The 20,386-nt window shown below is 48.2% G+C and overlaps 1 pseudogene; it reads left to right on the plus strand.

Annotated features, from left to right (window-relative positions):
• Nucleotides 1-190, plus strand: part of LOC134369084 (F-box-like/WD repeat-containing protein TBL1X) — a 31,680-nt pseudogene extending 31,490 nt beyond the window's left edge.
• Nucleotides 191-20,386: the final 20,196 nt, after the last annotated feature.

Below are 20,386 nucleotides of genomic sequence, written 5' to 3' on the forward strand. Positions count from 1 at the left end.
TCTCTTGGCTCACTGGAGGGACATAGCTTACTCATATTGTTACCACTGTGTTCTCTAGATCTGGAGCATGAAGCAGGACACGTGTGTGCACGACCTGCAAGCTCACAGCAAAGAGATATACACCATCAAGTGGAGTCCCACCAGGCAGGCCACCAGCAACCCCAACTCCAACATCATGCTGGCGAGGTAAGGACAGGACGCCTGCACAGCCCAGCCTCGGCTCCTGAACTCAGCCTGGCCCGCTGTCACTGAGGCAGCAGCACAGCAGCAGAACTTCCTCATACGCAGAGAGAACAGGACGTTTTGCTGGAGCATTGAACGTCGTAGCTCCCTTTTGAAGGGGCCGAGATAGAACTTTTAAGTGAGACTTGGAGAAGGCACTTTTAAGTGAGACTGGGAGAAGGCACGTGTTGAGATGGCTTCAGGCACTTGGCTTTGCTGAAGGTTTTCCTGACAGCAGAGAAAGGAAAGGGAAAGAGTTCACCTTGGAACTTGGGCTTGGTTTATTCCTTCAACTCAGGGCTTACATGGGCAGGAATTTCAAGCAGGGATAAAGGTTCCCCCAGCCACAGCCAGACTTGACCTGACATTGTATATAGTGAGTCCCCTAAGACACCAGCTTCGGAGGTAGTGGAGTGGCCAGCCAGTCACCGCCAGAATTGGGAAGAGGGGTTATAAGTGACAAAGGTGGCCTCCCACAAACCACGTGGCTTTAGGCTTCATTCAAGAGCATTATTTTGCCAGAAGCTCGCCAGACCCAGTTAAGAGTAGAATGTTCCACTCCCGTTATTTCAGGAAGAACTCTTAGAAGAAGAAGCTAAAGAGATTCTGAGAACGAATGCTGTGTTTGCAGTGACCTGACTTGATGTTAACACTCTGAAGATTGAGGCCTTGGTTAGGAATATAGTTGTCCTCAAGCAGAAGGTACTTATTCAGAGACACTCAGGACAGTAGCTGGGTGTATATATCCTACCATCACTGCACAGTAGTAGACGGTGACGATGATGGTGATATCTTACTCTGTACTGGGGGAGATGAGTAGACTTAAAGCTTTTGATGGTGTGACAACTAAACTGGCTGATAAAATGGCCAGTAAATTAAAGTCAGATGGGAGCTGTCTCATGGTCACAGTTTCATCTTTAGAGCCAGACTCCCCTCTGTCACAGCCTCATCCTCACAGACCAGCCCAGACTCCTGGCTATATGTCCCACTTCCTGCTCTCCCTGAAGAGAGAACGTCCCTCCTGCAGTTGTCCCTCCATCCCACTATCATCATCGTGTTCCCTCCACGGGATCATTCCCCTTAGCATCTCAACGTGCTCTAACGTCGGTCATCGTGAAAACAATAACAAAACAAGCCTCCTGTGACTTTACGGCCCCTGCAGCAACGAGGCTTCCACAGAAATGGCCCCAAGCCAATTATCTCATTTCTTCCTTTGCTTGCTCAATCATTGTCTCCTTGTTCCCTAGGTCGACTTTATACACGACGTCTCTGATGTGCATTTCTCCATGCCCAGTGAGTGTCGAGTTGCTGTGAGAAGGTGTCCGCTCACCCTCTTCCTCTCGCAGCTCACCCCAGTCAAAAGCATCATGCTCTGGGCGTACGCTGGTGATGCTCAGTGTCCTGTCTTGGAGGGGTCCCTTTCACTGCATAATCAGATAAGTCGGGATTCTGATTTGCAAGCTGCAGAAACTGACTGGCTAACGGAAACCAAAAATTATTGAGAGGGATTGCGGCAGCCTGAGAATCTCTGGGAACCAATATGGCAGCTACACAGAACTGCCAACATCAGGCTGCAAATCTTGGCCAAGAGGATGACAAAGAAAGCAGTGGATACTGCCCACACCCTGAAACTGGACCCTGGACCCTCCCCTCAAAGCACACTCAATGCACCTCCCAGCACAGACCTGCCTGCTGCCACTACTGCTGCCACTGCTCCTTCAGAACCGCTTCTCTGCCACCCATTCCATTGGGCACTCACTTCTAACTCAGAGACTCGGGAGACATATCTGACTGGCACTGTCAAGTCATGCACCCTGCTCTAGCTGCAAGAGAGGATGTAAAAGCAAGTAGCTAGCCTCTCTGCTTCTAGAATGAGAGGTGGAGCTGTGCCTCATCAGGTTGGAGAGAATGCTCAAGGAGAGATTAAGAAGGTACAGCAACAACTATCAGAGACCCCTGGGCAACCCAGATACCAAGGTCACAGGGTGTACTAAGTGCATCTGCAGCTTTGTGACTCCAAAAGTCCAAATCCAGATCCTTTCTGGAACAGCTCTTCTAGAATGAAAGGGATACTTAATCTTGATGTGAAAGGAAATGTCACATGGCTGAGCTGTCCACAGGGTCCTGAGAAAATCGTGTCTGTCTTTTCTATTTTATACCTGGGTGTCTTGTGACCTCAATGCATGCTGCAACAATTTTTGCAAAAAGGAAAAAATACACAAACACACACCTATATTCATGCTCTGCATAACAACATTTCAGCCAACAATGAGCAGCATACACGGCAGCGGTCCCATCAGATTATAATGAGTATACCATATAGCCTAAGTGTGTACTAGGCTATACCATCTACGTTCGTGTAGGTACTCTCTATGATGTTCACGCAGTGATGACACCACCTAATGACACATTTCATGGAACAGATCCTCAACATTAAGTGACACATAACTGTGTGGAGATATGGATAAAGATCTGAGCAAAGTCAGGTTCCAAGGATTCCTTTGACTATGTCATCGGTTAGCCCAGCACGGGAACACAGGCTAAATTAGTGAAAAAACCATGCCCCTTATCCACCCACTAGCGGGCATATTGAGGACATGCTGTGCAGCTGCTCTGTGACACCCACATTTCCTGTTCATCCAGCTGGATCACTACCTTTCCTCTGGCCCTATCCATACCCTACTCAACAGCATTTGCTAGAATGAACAAGAAAAACTTAGAAACTATACAAATACTTTGAAATTAATCAATACCCTCCTAAACAACCATTGGTTTAATGAAGAAATTAAAAGGGAAATTAAAAAGTTTTATGACACACATGAGAATGGAAACATATCATACAAAAACCTATGGGACACAGCAAAAGCAGTTTGGAGAGGAAAGTTTACAGCACTAAATTCCTTTATAGAAAAAGAAAGTTTTCTAATAAACAACCTAAAGGCACTAGAGAAAGAACAACAAATTAAACCCGAAATTGGCAGAAGGAAAGAAGTTAGTAAGCTCAGAGTAGAAATAAATGAAATAGAAATTTAAACAATTGAAAAGGTCAATTAAACGAAGAGTTGTTTTTTCCAAATATAAACAAACTTGGCCCAAATTTAGCCAGATTAACCAAGAAAAAAAGAGAAGATTCAAATAAATAAAATGAGAAATAAAAAATGACACATTATAGGTGATGCCACAAAAATTCAAAAGATCATAAGGGTCTATTATGAATAACTATACACCAACAAATATGATAACAGAGGAAATGAATAAATTCCTGAAGAAATACAATTATGAAGAAATAGAAAATCTGAACAGACCAAAAGCAAGTGAGGAAATGGAATCAGTTATATAAAATCGTCCATTAAAAGGAAGTCCAGGACCTGATGGTTTCACTGCTGAATTCTACCAAGCTTTTGAAGAAGAGTTGATACCACTTATCTTCAGATTATTCTAGACATTGAGGAGGAATACTTCCGAACGCATTTTATGAGGCCAGCATTACTCTGATCGAAAACCAGACAAGGACACACACACAAAAGAAAATTGTGGATCCTCACTGATCCACCTGGTTGGCTGCCTTTGGTTTTGACCATCTTCTCTGGAGGATTTTCACAGCCAGGCATATCTGTGTTCTATACAGATGTGTAAGTATTTGGTATATAAGTTAAAAAAAAAAAAAGGAAGGAAAAACCATAGATAATGAAGTAAGCACTAAAAGAAAGGCGAGAGAGATCAAAGATAATGATCATGTGACACATATAAGTGACGTCAATGATTTTAGAACAGGGATCTAGCTAGACTACTCAATATATTCTACAATCTGCATATAATCTCTATTTGTTTACTGATGTTTGTTTTAAAAGTGAATTTATCCAAAAAATGGTGCTGGAACAAAGGGAAACCCATATGCAATAGAATAACGATGTACCCATTCCTCACTTGTACACAAAAATTAACTTAAAATGGACCTAAATAGACTTTGTAATGCCTTGAATTATGTCCCCCCAAAATTCACTGAAGCTTGAAATGTGTCCCCCACGTTTCATGTATTAGAAACTTGGCGCCCACTGTGACCGTTATGCAGTAGGAAATCCTATTATGGTAATTGGAAGGTGGGGACTTGAAGAGGTGATTAGATTGTAGGACCGTGCAGTAGTGAATGCATTAGTAATGGTGGTCAGAGGCGTGGTTCTGAGGGCTTTAAAAGGAGAGAGAATGAGGAAGTTGGTCTCTGTCTCTTGTTTTCTCTGCTCTGCTATTCCACAAGGTGATACCCCACGTCACTGAAGTCACCACCATGATCCTCACCAGATGTGTTCCCTGGACTTTGGATGTCCCAGGCTCAGAAACTGTAAGCAATAAATTTCGTGTTCTTTATAAATTGCCCAGTTCTGTGGATTTTGTTATAAGCAGCAGAAATAGACTAATGCAGACCGAATGGAAGTGTTTGAACCATAAGAAAACATAGGTATAACTCTTTGTGACCTTGGGTTAGGCAATGGTTTCTTAAATACGACCGCAAGAGCATAATAAACTTAAGAAAAACAATTTTAAATTGGACTTCATGAAAATGAAAAGCTCTTGTGCTTCAAACGATACCATGAAGTAAGTGGAAAAACAACACACAGAATGGGAGAAAAACTTTGCAAATCACACATCTAATAAGGTACTTGTATCTAGAATATATAATGGACCCTTACAACTCCATAATAAAAAGACAAATAATCCAATTTAAAAATGGGCAAAACAGTTGAATAGACATTTCTACAAGAAGGTATGCAAATGGCCAGCAAGCACACAAAAAGATGATCAACATTATTAGGAACTGCTGAAATCAAAAGCACAATGAGTTACCACCTCACCCACCCTAGGACAGCTAAAATTAAAACAAATGAACAGATAAGAAGTGTTAGCGAGGCTGGAGAGAAACTGGATCTCATACACTGCGGGCAAAATGGCGCAGTCACTTTGGAGGGCAGTTTAGCAGTTTCTTACAAGTTTATACCTAGAGTTACCATGTGGTTCAGCAACTCCACTCCCAGGTGTATATCCAGGAGTATATGATGAAAACATGTTCACACAAACACTAGTATACAAATGTTCATTGAAGCAGTATTCCTAATACTAAGCACAATGGAAACACCCTAAATGCTCATCAACTGATAAATGAAAAAAACAAAATATAGCATATTCATACACCGGAATGCTATTCAGCAATAAAAAGGAATTGCCTTAGCCTATTTGGGCTGCTGTAACAAAATACCAAAAACTGGGTGGCTTATCAACAACAGATGTTATATTTATCACAGTTCTGGAGGCTGGAGGTGCAAAATCAAGGTGCTGGCAGATTCAGTGTCTGCTGAGGGACCATTCTGGATCACAGATGACACTTTCTGTCTCCTCACACAGTGGAAGGGACAAGACTACTCTCTGGGGTCTCGTTTATAAAAGCACTAACCACATTCACAAGGACTCCACCTTCCTGACCTAATCACCTCCCAAAAAGCCCCACCTCCTAAGACCATTTCAACATACAAATTTGGGGGGACACAAATATTCAGACCATAGTAGGAATAAAGTACTGACACTTGCTACAACATGGATAAACCTTGAAAATATTATGCTGTTTAAAAAGCCACACACACAAGGTCACATATTTTATGATTCTATTTAAATGAAATGTCCAGAACATGCAAATCCATGGAGACAGATAGTAGATTTGTGGTTGCCAGAGCCTGGAAGGATGGTAGAATGGTGAATGACTGGTAACTGGCACAGTGATTCTTCTGGGGATGTTTAGAACATCATAAAATTAAATGATGGTGATGGTTGCATAACAGTGGGAATATACTAAAAACTGCTGGATTTTACCCTTTTTAACGTGTGAACTTTGTAAAATTGTTGATAGAAAGCACGCAGGAGCTCCATCCAAAGGGGCCCTGATTCGAGCAGACCCTGAACTTGGTGGGGGACAAATGCTTCCTGGACTTGGAGCCAGAAGACCTGGATGCTCGCCCTGCCCTTCTGCGTCCAGCATGTCTGACACACAAGTTCTCTTGTGTGTTGCTGTTTCCTCAACACACATTCACATCCCAGCTACAGTAGCAGCGACTCCTACGGAGAGCCTACTATGTGCCAGGCACTGTCCATGTACATATTTCACTGCATTTACTTGCTCCTGCCAGTGGCCTTATGAGGTGGGTACCATTTAACAGCTGAGAAAACAGAGGTCTAGAGAGGTTAAGCAATTTGCCAACAGTCACACAGCTACCGAGCACTTGGGCAGGAGTTCAAAGCCACCAGTGCCCAACTTATTAGCCACTGTGTGATCCCCTCCTGACAGCCACCTGAAACTCCAGTGTCTCAATTCTGTGTTTAGCATAAAGTGTCAATATATTATCAGAAGAATGTTTTTCCTCCGACCTTTATATACAATCAAAAATTGCTTATATTTGCACTAATCGTTTCTTAGTATTTCTTCAGTACCAAATATTTAATTTCTTGAATTACTTATTTTCAAGGTTTTGAACTCCTCAATATTTTGAATCTGCCTTTGGCCTCTGACACAAATGAGCTATCCTAGATATTTCTGGGTGGAGGCGCCAGATGACAGTTTGACTGAGGGCACCTGCCTTAACACTTTCAAATGCTCGGTGGTAGCTCCACACTTCCCTCATGAGATGGAACTAGGGCAGAAATCCCAGCTCATTCTGGCAGCACATTCCTCAGTCCTGCCCATCTCCATATCACCAGGTAGGCATCCACTGCGTAGCAGAACAGCCACCAGAAGCAGGCGCTGTACAGCAGCTGGATCCACATCTGCAACCAGGAAGAGCCCAGCATCAAAGCTCCCTCAGACAGGCAGGAGATGTCCAGCCCAGCCGTGAGATGACAGGCAACACAGGACGGCTCCTGGCACACATTTGGCGTAGGTCTGGAACTGAGGGCAGGCCGTGGCCTCTATCCTCTGTCTGCTCAGCTGGACCTGACTGACAAACCCACTTTCTGGCACACTTGCAGGCACAGTAGACAAGGCTCTAAGAAGTGCAGTTTAAACTGCCATGAGGGTTCTAGGGGCTAGGAAGTAGAAGCTTTTTCTCTGGGAACGAATGAGTTCAGGCAGAAAAGACTCAGAAAGTTGTTCCAAGTAGAAGGGGATGGAAGGGGGCTCAGGGTGTTGGAAGATCAGTAAGCCTTGCCGTTGGGGGCTGAGACAGATGCTTCATCAGGAGGCCATGGAAGGGAAGGAAGGAAGCGGGCAATTCTGCTCCAGGACAGAGAATCAGCACCACCTGGGTAAGCTTTACATCACTCCCTTGAGCATCCACTTGGTGAACAGAGCATAACGTCTGCATGTGTATTATACATATTTATTTATTTCATGGTTTATAAACCATGAATATGTTTAGTATATGTTATTATTATATGTAACATAATATGTTTGAATATTAAATGTTTGTGTGATATAAGTTAAATATAAAATATTTATATGTTACCATTATGTATATTTAAATATATTTCCTTAACTTAATTGATAATATTGTTGTGTGCTTGTGGCTCCGTTTAGGGTAAGTATGGTAAGGGCACACACTTGTGCTTCCAGGGCTGCGGGTGGAGAAGCCACACTTGCGTGTGCATTAGCATCCTCTGGAGGGTTTATTAAAACATAGACCTGGCAGGGCTCGTGTCAGAGTTCCTGATCAGTAGGTCTGGGGCATGGCCTGAGACTTTGCATTTCTAGCATATGCCCAGGGGCTGCTGGGGCTGCACTTCGAGGACAGCAGTGTGACAAGAACGCAAGTAGGGTGGAGAGGGGGACAAAGGTGGGCGCACCTACCGCACTCCCCATGCAGAGAGAGGCAGGCCAGATGTCTGTTCCGTTCACATCGGAGATGTTCTCAACGAAATCTGGGAGTCCGAACAACACCGAAGAACGTATTATGATACCTACGTGAGAATTAAATGATGCTTGGTGTCTGATTCTAATTCAAATCTAAAGCTGACTTTAGTTGCTTTGTATAGATAACAGATAGATAGATGGACAGATATAGATATAGACAGACAGACCGAAAGACAGATAGATTAACAGACAGACAGACAGACAACAGATATGATAGTAAGGAAGCTAGGTAGATATGATAGATAGAAGATAAGCATGACAGATAGAGATAGATGATAGAAAGGAAGGGAGGAAGAGAGGGGAAGGGGAGGGGAGAGGATGGAAGGGAAGAGAAGGGAATTGAAGGAAGTTAGAAAAATCTACACATATTGGAGTGTGCACAGAGAGAGAAAGAAAATATACTGCATTACTCAGGAAATAACTCTTATGATAGCAAGGCAATCCCATGCACTTTGATTTCAAATTGAACCATCTTTGGCTACAGTCTCATCTATATATATATTTTTTATATTGTTTGCTTGGCATTGCAACGTGATGTTGTGAAGAGCAATCTGTATTTCTCAGCTGCAATTTTAATGTCCATGTTAATTATACCTCATTTGAAAATGAATTATTCATAAAGCACAGTTTGGAAGTTTGAATATATAAATCCTTCATTCTTTTTAAAAAAATACATTTAAGATTTTCACAAATTAGCTCTCAATAATTTGCTTTTTACATTTGTTATTTGTGAGTTTCCCTTGTTATTAGACCCAAATATCTAATGCTACTTAAAACAGCGCACACACTTACGGTACATATTATGTTTTTTTCATTAGGTAATACAATACCCTTTGTTTAAACATACACTATGTAATACACTACTAAAGGAGAACTGGGGACACTAAGACATACTATTTCTCATTATCAAGCCACTGCTAATAAAAATAATGCCTTTCTTCTGTACATAATTTTTGGCACACAGCACTCCTTTGAGCTCAATAAAAGCCCAATGAGGTAGGCATCGTATTTCTTATCTTTCTGTAAGGGGACAGGTCACCAGCTTTCTTCTGACTTCTGCTTTCTCCTCATTTCCTCACAACACTATCCACCACCCTTTCTAAGGCTAAAGGATGTACGCATAATAATTCACTAACCCTCAAAAGATGTCTGGGTACACATTTACTTCCAGATATTCAAGTTATAGAAACTAAGTTACTATTAAGATGCTTTTCCAAAACGACTTAGTAGAATCAGGAAGAAAAGCAGTTTTGATTGAATTAGCCTGCACGCAAGTGATTTTATGCCAAATAAAAAGGAAATATTGCTTCCCTGTATTAATCCTCAAGTCTGATAAAGTAACTTGAGGTTGCAATGCATTTATTTGAAGTCAAGTTTCTTGAGCGCCTTCAGTCACGTTTTTGGCAATGTGGGTAAGGGGACAGAATAGCTGGGCCCTAGACACACAGCTCTGTGCCCAGAAACTTGCACAAGGTGGGGTATGGAGGGCAGTTAGCAAATACCTAACAGCCTTCAAGGACAAACATTCTGAAGATACATGATTCCAAAATGGTCAGCCCCTATCACCCAATTGCCAGTGTGGACAGTATTTTGACCCGATTCAAAGAAATCTATTGTACAAAACAAAAACAAAAAACAACAAAAACACTTACGATACAACTAAACATATACTGATGACATTAAAGAATTGGTTTTAATCATTTTAAAGTGATAATGATATTAAGGTTATATATGTTTAAGAGTCTTTGTCTTCTAGAGCTGTACACTGGAATCCGTAGGGATGAAATGACAAAAGTTCTGGAATTTGCTTAAAATTAATCCAGTGAGGAGGATGAGGGGGTGTGTAGATGAGCTGAATGAAGGGTAAGAGGAATTTATTTTATTCATTTATATATCATTTACTACATTCACATATGCTGGAAATTTTCCAACATAAAAAGTTAAACAAAATGGCAAAATCTAGCTTAGATGTCTGTAAAAAGTGTCATCCTATAATTTAAAGCAGATGTTGGCAAACTTGTTCTGTAAAGGGCCAGATAGTAAATATTTCTGGCTTTGTCTGTCCAGAACTTAACTTTGCATTTGCAGGGCAAAGGCAGCCCTAGACAACACACAAACGCACAGCATAGCTGCGTTCCCATCAACTTTACTCATGGGCACTGACAATTAAACGTCATGTGACAGTCACATGGCAACATATACTATTCCTCTTTCGATTTAAAAAAAAAAAAAACATTTAAAGATGTACACCCACTCTTAGCTCATGGGCCATAGGAAATGAGCAGCAAGCTGGATTCCGACGTGGAGAGCAGCTTGCGCACCTGTGGTGTAAAATCCAAACCTGAAAAACCGGGGCAGGGGAAGGATTTCAGGTTTCAGGTTTAAAAACACGCGAGACAAAATAAATGGTGCAAAACAGAAAAGAATACACACACCACCTGGTGGGTTACGAAGAGATCCAATACATTTTTTTGCACTTTGCTTAACTGCAGTGAAGTTTTCCGAGTAAGCAAACGCCAGACACCATAAACTGAATTTTTAAAACCAACGTCCCTCGGACACGAATTTTACCGACCATAGTATTTGCAGAATACCCTAGGAAAGCACTCCTGGATGACCCCCTTTATCTGTGCTCAGATATCCCGCCCAACCAGCGACTGAGAGCCCTAACCGGGACACCAGTACAGTCTGGAGCATTCAGCCCACACAAAGCACGGCCCCCAGCGGGGTGCGCGCCCTCACTATGCACCAAGCAGGACCTCTGCGAGGCGTACGCCCACACCCTGACACGGATAAGGTCTGGAGTTCTCGCCCCACACGGAGCAGGTCACCCTGACTTGGCAAACACGCTCTTATCCCACACAAAGCAGGAACTCCCGAAGGCCGCGCACCCTCCAACCAAAAGAAGCTGATGCCGTGCCCGGCGACACGCAAGCCACGCTCTTCATGGAGCACGTACCCACAGTGGGCCTCGCACCATCACACGGCAGGGGAACATCACCACCTCCCCACTCTCGCAGAACGCGGGCCCACACCCCTCAAGAGCAGGTCACCGACAGCGGACCACAGGCCCCCACCCCACAGGGAGCAGGACCCACGCGGGCCGTGTGCTCTGAACCCGAATGGAGTATGATCCCACACCGCGGGACGTGCGACCTCAGTCTAAACTGAGCAGTTCCCTTCTGTGGAATGCGCACTTCAAGCAGACACCAATAAAATCTGTAGTCTTCAAAAGCACGAAGCATGTCTCCCAACCAGCTGCATGTCCTCACCCTGGACGCACGGAGCATGTCCCCGCGAGGATCACGTGATGTCACCAACGCGGGTCCCACGCCTTTAGCCCTGACGCAGCAGGTCCCAGAAGCCAGTGGAATGCCCTCACCCAACACGGCGCAGCAGTTCCTCGCGCTGGCCTTATACCGTTATAGCGCACTGAGAACGTCTCACCAAGGGCCGTGAACCCTCACACCGTACGCTTGGCCCACGTTCCCGCGAGTGTCACATCATCTCACTTCACAGGGAACAAGACTCCCGCGGGTCGTATGACCTCCTTCCGAATGGAGTATGCTTGTCTACCGCGGGAAGCACGCCCTGCCTCTGCACTGAGCAGGTCCCTACGCGGTAGGGACTCACGCCTCACCTGGACACCTACCTGTAAGGCCTAGAGACCTCACTCCGAAAGGCACAGCTCCGCACCGTTGGCCAGGCGCCCTCTCCCGGACATGTATAAGATTTGCAGCCCTCCCACTTCAAGGACCAGGTCCGTCCCCTCGGGCCGAGCGCCTTCACCCTTCAGGAACATGTCCTCTCCACAGACCGTGGGACCTCACCCACAGGCAGCAGGACACCAGCGGGATGCGTGCCCCACTCCTGAAGAACATGTCGCCTCCAGCCGTCCGTGGGACCTCAGCCCACAGGATGCTGGACACCCTTTGCGCGTTTTCACCTCTGAAGATCTGGTCGCCCCAAGCTGACCGCAGGACCTCATGCCAAAGGGAGCAGGACCCCAGGGGGGCACGCGACCCGCGCTTGAAGAGCATGTCGCCCTTAGGGGACAGCGAGACTTCACCCCACAGAAAGCAGGAACCCGTGGGTCCCGCTCCATAACCCCTGAAGAGGAGGTCGCCCAGAGCGGAACGTTGGACCTCACCCTACAGGGAGCAGGAACCCCGCGGGACAGGCGCCCTCACCACTAGAGTATGTGGTCCCCAGCAAACCGCCGAATCTCATCCCGCAGGGAGCAGAACACCCGGGGGTCGAGCGCCCTCACCCCTCAGGAGCAGGTCGCCCCCAGCGGACCGCGGGATATCACCCCACAGGGAGCAGGACACACGCGGGACGCGGGCCCTGCAGCCGAATGGTGCATGACACCCCACTGCGGGACGTGCAACCTCATTCTACCATTAACGGGTCCCTAGGGTGGGACGCATGCCTCAAGGGGACACCGATGAAGTCTCTAGTCCCCCAACGCAGTAAGCAGGTATCCAAATCAGCCACGCACACTCACCCCGCACGCAGGGAACATGTCCGCGCCAGGGTCACGTGATGTCACCAAAGCGGGTCCCGTGCCTTTAGCCCTGACGGAGCAGGTCCCAGAAGCCAGTGGAATGCCCTCACCCAACACGGTGCAGCAGTTCCCCGCGCTGGCCTTATACCGTGACGCACTGAGAACGTCACGACAAGGGCCGAGAGCCCTCACACCATACGCTTGGCCCACGTTCCCGCGAGTGTCACATCATCTCACTTCACAGGGAACAAGACTCCCGCGGGCCGTATGCCCTCCCTCCGAATGGAGTGTGCTCGTCTACCGCGGGAAGCACGCCCTGCCTCTGCACTGAGCAGGTCCCTACGCGGTAGAGACGCACGCTTCACCTGGACACCTACCTGTAAGGCCTAGAGACCTCACTTCGAAAGGCGCAGGTCCGCACCGTGGGCCGCGCGCCCTCACCAGGACACGTATAAGATTTGGAGCCCTCAAACTTCACGGACGAGGTCCGTCCCCGAAGGCCGAGCACCTTCACCCTTTAAGTACATGTCTTCCCCATCAGAGCGAAGGACATCACCCGTCAGGTAGCAGGATGCCCGCGGGCCATGAGGCCTGCACCCTAATGGAGCATGATCTCCAACTGCGGTTCACGTGACCTCCCTCTACTCACAGGAATACGTCCCCCGCCTAAATCTCTGACAACCACTAACTGTTTTTCCATCTCCCCTACGGAGGGACGCACGCCTTAAGGTCACACCGATAAAGTTTGTATTCCTCAAAAGCACTAAGCAGGTCTCCAAAATATCGGGCGCCCTCACGCCGCACGCACAAAGCATGTCCCCGCGAGGGTCAGGTGACCTCACCACGCTTAAGCAGATACCCTCTGCCGCACACACACTGGCACCCAGACACCTACAAGGCCATCTTGTAACCACAATTAAATCCTGAGTTGCACAAAAAGCCTTCCCCAGAGAATCAGCAGCAAAGCAGCAATTTAGCTCAACCACAGAGCTCGAGTGCTGGTCCTCACAGGAAGTTCCCCCATTTCAGAAGTAAGCAAAGGACAACAAACTAGTTCCAGTGCAGAGTTTAAGTGGTAGGAACAGTGAATACTCTAACACAGAAGTGACAAAGTTCTGATATTAACCAGTAAAGGTCTAATGCCACCAAAGAATACCTAGAAGGACTGGAAGAGTATGAGCCTGTCTGCAGCGAGGCTGTGCCAGTACGAGACACATGATGGCACTGCTGCCTTAGGCTCAATGGGACTGAAATGGATGTTTAAAACAAGGAAAGCTCAGGCAGTTGCAAAGAGTGGCTGGACCCGAGGGTTCTTCCCGAGGGCATGCCTTTAAGCACCGTCGCGTGAGTAATGGTCTTGAGACACATCTCTGCAGCGTGGGCTGTGGTTGAGGAAGTGTGAGCTACATTAAGTCTCATTTTCTGTTACCACTGGGGAGGGGTTTGCAAAGCAACTTTGTGTTTAGGGAAACGTCGAGGTTACAAAGAGTCCCGATGCACCAGGGGCTGGAAGGAGGAGGCGTCCGTTCCCTCATGTCAGCATCTAGGGATGCAAGTGGACAGCTCTGCTGCCGCGGTGACTCGGGCCCAGGCTGTGTCCTCCTGGCTTCTCATTTTCCTCCTTGGTGGAGGGCCAATAGCAGGGCAGGTGGGTGGTGGTGTGGAGTGACCACGAGGCACAGCGTCCTTCGTTCCTCCTCACACCAGGCCAGCTCGGATACACCTCACCTCCACCCACTTCCCACTGGAAACTTGGGACATTGCGCCCAAGCTGCAGGGCAGGGCGGGTGGGAGACGTTGTTTGGACACAATCTCAGGACAAAGAAAAGCAGACTGTGGCGGGCAGCCAGGTGGCTCCAGCACTGCGGGGTGAGCAGGGCTCTGGCCACGGTGATGCCTGGGCTGCAGGTCAGTGCAGACCAGACCCCGAAGCAGAGTGGCTGTGGGAATCCTGTTAGAGGGGTGTGTGGCAGCTTCCAGCCTGACGCTAACAGTGGAGGTGATCACGCCAAACTGCAGTTCTGCATCAAGTGTGGGAGTGGGTGCCCTGGAGAAGATTGCAGGAATAAACTTGCCTTCTGAGAGTGTGTATAGCTGTGTTCAACACGGATGCAGTCGTGTTATGCACAAAATTTCTCCTATTGCTTCCTCTATTTGTCTGCATATTACACACCCTTGTCTATCCTGTTGAATAATCCAGCTAAGTCCATGCAGATGGCTGTGGGCCACCGTGCTGGGCCCTGCTGTAGCAAGTGGCTGGTCCGCACTCAGTCGGGTCTAGGCCCCCAGGGATGTTGCTATTCTCTTGGTGTGTCAGAGCGCTTGTGGTACGTCGCTGCTTTGTAGAGAGCGCTCGGGTGAATGTGCTTGCAATGTAAACATTTTCAGGGTTTACGAGGGAGGGTGGCACTTTATCTGCAGCCCAGCCTCCCAGGGAGCCTGTGAGTGGGACAGCCGTACTTACAGAAAGCCGGCCTTGTTTAACAGCACAAATCAGCAAATTCACTCTAATTGCAGACACTTGGTAGAGAATGGCCAATAGCATGTCTGACATCAACCGGCATAGTTAAAACTCCCAGGCGCCGTAAGTCTCTGTTACACGGAAAATATCCACCACCATCATTTGAGAGGCATTAATTGCTCTTAGCTCCCCAGGCAGCATTAAGGTCTCACCTTGTGTTCACGGGGCAGCTTCAGGCTGGGGCCACATGTGTGACACAGTCTTTTACAAAAGGGCACCGTGTATGCAGAAGGCCAGCTAGAGGTGCCTGGTATCTCTGATGAGATCTGCAGAACTGATTCTGTTTCACTGTCCCTAGGGAGGTCACTGAGGCCCAAAGATGCCAGCAGACCCCAGGCACCACTTCATGGCCTGACAGGTAGATTCCCGGTCAGGGCCCTACACAGAGCATACGTCTGAGCAGATAGTGGCCGCCTTGGGCAGAGAACACACTAATCTTTGGAGCCCAAGGGACACACCTGGAAGTCCCAAGTGGGGACCACTACTGGATCCATGAGGCCCAAAGTGAGTTTGGCATCATGGTTGAAATTAGGAGCACGGATACAACTGTCCAGAAGGGCACAGCTGGGCCTGAGCACACTCAGGTGAGGACACCTGGAGTCCCATGCCTGTGTGGTGAATTGGGCGCGGGACCAGGCCAAGGCTGAGGCATGGGCACAATGGTTTCTACCCTGGTTCTCCACATGTCAGATGTTCTATGAGCCCAGCGTCCCTCCCCAATGAACCAGCTGCCCCTGGAGAACAGCAGCATCCCTGCTCCAAGGCTGAAATCCCTTCATCTTGTGGGAGATGTCGCTGGGCAGTGCAGGGAGCATGGAGCTGGAGGCAGAGTTGTGTGGAGGATCCAGTTTCACCATTGACAGCGTGCACCCTGGGACAGCGGCCCCCTGCTACATGCGCACCCAGGGCAGCCCCTCCCTGCTCAGCGGCACAGCCGCGAGGGGGTTAGAAAAAACGAGGGTTAGAAAAGTCCCAGTCTAAGTATGGCTGTGACACTCAGTGCAGTCAATTATGCACAGTCTCAAGTAGTCGAGAGCACTCACACATCGAGCACATGTCGCAGCCAGGCCAGACAGACTGTGACAGAGGGAGTATGAGGCTGCTTCCTGAAGGTTATGTACATCAAGGCACAGCCCTCTGCTCAGGACGCCCCCGGGTCCCTGGGGACCCTGTAAAGTTACAGGGGACATACAAGGGGGGTGCGTGGGCTCCTTGAGTCTGGGATCTGATTTTACTCTGTGTGAGCCTGCCAGGGCCACCATAACAATATCCTACAGCCTGGGCAGCTTAAACGACAGACATGTATCACTTCCAGTCCTGGAGGCTTGAAGTCTGAGATCAAGATGTGGCAGGGCCGGTTCTTCCTGAGGCCTCTGTCCTTGTAGACCCTGTCATCTCCCTGTGTCCTCACATGGTCATCCCTCTATGTGTGTCTGTGTCCTAATCTTCTCTTCTTATAAGGACATCAATCCTATTGGATTAGGGCCCACCCTTGTGACCTCATTTTATCTTAATCACCTCTTTAAAGACCCCATCTCCAAACACAGTTGCATTCTGAGTCACATTCTGGGGTCAGGACTCCAACACATAAGCTTTGGGGAGACTTGGTGTAGCCCATGCACCCTTCTTAGGGCTAAGATGTGTGCTAGTCCCTCTCACCTCAAGTCCCATGGGGTGATGTGGTGGCTTGGGGGACACTCCATGTGCAGGGATTGGAGTTCCAGCTGGGAAATCCACTGACACTACTAATCCCATGGTGAGGGGGCCAGTCCCCTCCTGAGTTGAGCAGTTCTGGGGTGTCTTCCATCAGGCTGTGTCACCTTGACCTACTGGGGTGCCCATGTGACCCGCCCAGGAGTGCTTGGCGTCAGGAAGCTAAGGGGAAGCCTGAGGAGGACCTCAGGGCTGTGTGACGTCCCCCCCAAGAGACGCTCAGCAAACATGGGGACCCTCAGGAGCTGGGAGTTGGGGTGCCCTAGTCTGACATTTGATCCGGGAAGCCTCATGGGCCTGGGTATGCGATGCTGGGGGTGAGGAGTGTGTTGGGCAGTGACACAGGTGGGGGCTTGATGGGGCTGTGGCTTCAGGTGATGTGAGTGGTGGGATTAGATTCTGGAGGAGGAACCGTCAGGAGCACTAACGTGCAGAGCTGGGGCATGAAGTGGAGTGGGGGGTGGGGGACAGTCCCTATGTCTGGCTCAGAGTGACGCCCCGGGATAGGCACAGCAGACCCCATCTCTGTTGTCTGGACACCCCTTAGCCCCCAGGGGAGGTGGCCACTTGGTGGCTGCATAGATACACCTGGCACTGGGGAGAGGAGCCCAGGCTGGAGGCGGCAGTGCTTGTGTCATCAGCATAGCGATGACAAGGAAGGGACGAGGGGACGTCTGTCACCAGCAGACCCCGAGGGTGGTCAGGGGCCATCCTGGCTGAGGCCGGTTCTGAGCTACACACGGCAGCGGCCTCGGTGGCTCGAGCCTCTCAGTTCAGACGCGTCACGCCTCTAAATCCAGCTGCTGTGAAGTTGCCATGGCGCAGGCTGGTGGCTCAGAGGGCTGCTCTGCTGTGCATCGCTGGGGTGGGGGGCAGCAGAGGCGCTCTGCCCTAGGGAGGGTCTAGCGGTGTCAGCACTGCCTCCTGGCTGTGGGACTTTCCGCACGTGCTGCGGTTTCCACGGTTCCCACTCTGCATGGCACTGTGTATCGAGGAGGCCGCCCCCTACCTCCAAGGTGTCCACGGCCTGTTTGGATGACAGAAGCAGGGCAGAGAAGCTGCTGCTTGAGCTATCCAGGGGAGCAGCTGGATCCCAGCCCTCTTCTCAGCCCCTGAGCCCACACCGGTGCTGCCGCAAACGGCCTGTTTATCTGACTCTCCAAAAACTAAATAGCAGGTTTTCACCTGTTCCCAGCTGCAACAGGATTTCAGCAAGGCTTGGGGGGAATCCTGATCTCCAGGGACAGGAGAACTGGGATAGATTCTCTCCCCCTCCTCCATTTCCCAGACACCTGCAGAATAAAAGAGTCATATTTTTTTTTTTTTTTTTTTTTTTTCCTGGAGGACCTCTTGGGAGAACTTAGGGGAAAAACATCAGGAAAATCATACTTTCAAAAAAAAAAAAAATGAAAGAATTAGTTCATGACTCCAGCACCTTAAATATCATGAAGGAACTTCTGGGAACCAGCAGTGAGTGCTTGATGAGGACACGTGATTTCATCCCAGAGAGACGGTGAATCTTCGCAGCAGACTCAGAACCTACTTACAGCACGCCTGTGGCATCGCCAGGGCTAGACTGGGCTCTAGGTGTTTAGGAGTGTAAAGGGCAGTCTGCACATGAGTTTCCAGGGGCTGCCACAACAGAGGACCACGGGCCGGGCAGCTCGAACAGCTGAAGCTTGAACAGCAAGGTGTCCTCTCTCACCGTTCTGGGGCACAAGCACAAGGTCGAGTGTCAGCAGGACTGGCTCCATCTGAGGCTGTGGGGAAGAACCTGCCCCATGCTTCTCTCCCAGCTTCCAGAGGCTGCAGCGGCCTTGGCTTGTAGATGGCCGGCTTCCCCCGTGCACGTCTTTCCTATACCCAAACTTCCTCTTTCCGTAAAGACACCAGTCGTATTGGATTATAGGCCCATGATAATGACATCATCTTACCCTGATCGTCTGTAAAGACCCTATCTCCAAACAAGGTCATATTCACAGGTACTGGGGATTATGACTTTTGGGGGAAACACAATTCATGCCATACCAGTCTGCCTTTCAAAGATATACAAGCAATCACAGATATACATAATAATATCAATAGCTAACTTTTACTGAGTACTTACCATGTGCCAGACATGGTGCTAAGCACGTTACACTCATTCATTAACCCTGCAACAGCTCTGTGAGGTAGTACTATGGGCTGAATTGTGCTCCCCCACCCCAGTTCATAAGTTGAAACCCTAACCCCCAGTAGCTCAGAATGTGACTGTATGTGGTCTCACAGTGATAAAATGAGGTTGTGTGTTAGGGCTGGCCCTAATTAAATGTCCTGTTCTTATAAGAAGAGGGAATTTGAGAACAAAGAAGGGATGCTTGTGCATAGTGAAAAGACCACGCGAGGACACAGGGAGAAGAGGGCCTCACGAGAAACTGGCCCTGCCACACCTCGATCTTGGCCTGCCAGCCTCCAGGACTGTGAGAGGATAGAGCTCTGCTGCTGAAGCCCTGTTCTTGGTATTTTGTTATGGCAGCCCTGACAAACTCGTACAGGCAGGAACATATACTCTCCCTGTTCTTCTGACAAAGAAACTGAGGCACAGAGTGTTACCAACCGGCCAGGCTTGCCCTGCCCTCTCGCATTAAACAAATGACCTCGAAGTCCAAAAGCTGATGCAAGGATTGGAAGGTTTATTCAGATTACATGTATTCAACTAAATTTCTAACCAAACAAACAAACAAAGAGAAAAGAGGAGCAGTGGGGTCCAGTTCAGCCTAGTCCCAATCTGCGGGGCCAACCTACTCCATTAACAAGAATTGATAAAAGCAGTTCTCCCCTTTGTTTTCAGCATAAAGAAGAAAAGTACCAACTAGATTTAAATCAGAAAAACAAAGCATAGCCAGGAGCCCTCCACGGTGCACCTGTACAGACGTGGATACAATCCAGCAAACAGAAGAGGGCCGGGAAAGTCAGAGAAACGTAAAGAGAATAAAGCATTGACTTGTCAGAACTTAGGCCAGGGACTCCAGGAGAGATCTGCCAGCAGCAGAGACATGGGAGCAAAATAGTCCCAGTGGCCACTTGCCTCTTGCAGCTGGAGTCCTGTCCAATACCCTTCCAATTTTTGCCAGTAATTAAATTAGGCTCTCGGATTCCAAAGTCATAGAAATGAACAATGTACCCAGCAGTAAAGCAAGCAGCGCTTTATTAAAAGAGGAGATGGACTTATGCATGAGGGGGGTAGCAACAGTAAAGCTAGCCCCCCCCAGGGGAGCTGCTCAGGGCCTTTTTATAGGAAAGGAGTTAAGGGGTGGCAGGCAGCATCACTGGAGGTGGTCCGTTCTGTTCTTCCTGGTTGTGTCATGGGTGCATGCTCAGTAGGCAGTGCTGTTCATCATTGTCACCCCAGGAGGGTCATTGTAGCAGTCACCTTGATACTTTGTGCACAGGTGGGAATTCCTAAAGCGGTCTTAGGTTAAACTGTAACTTTTACAATTATAGTAAACAAGCCACTCAGGAAATATCTGTTTCCTGTCTTATGTCAGTCTGTTTT

Source organism: Cynocephalus volans, unplaced genomic scaffold, assembly GCF_027409185.1.
Source record: "Cynocephalus volans isolate mCynVol1 unplaced genomic scaffold, mCynVol1.pri scaffold_35, whole genome shotgun sequence".
Classification (NCBI taxonomy): Eukaryota; Metazoa; Chordata; class Mammalia; order Dermoptera; family Cynocephalidae; genus Cynocephalus; species Cynocephalus volans.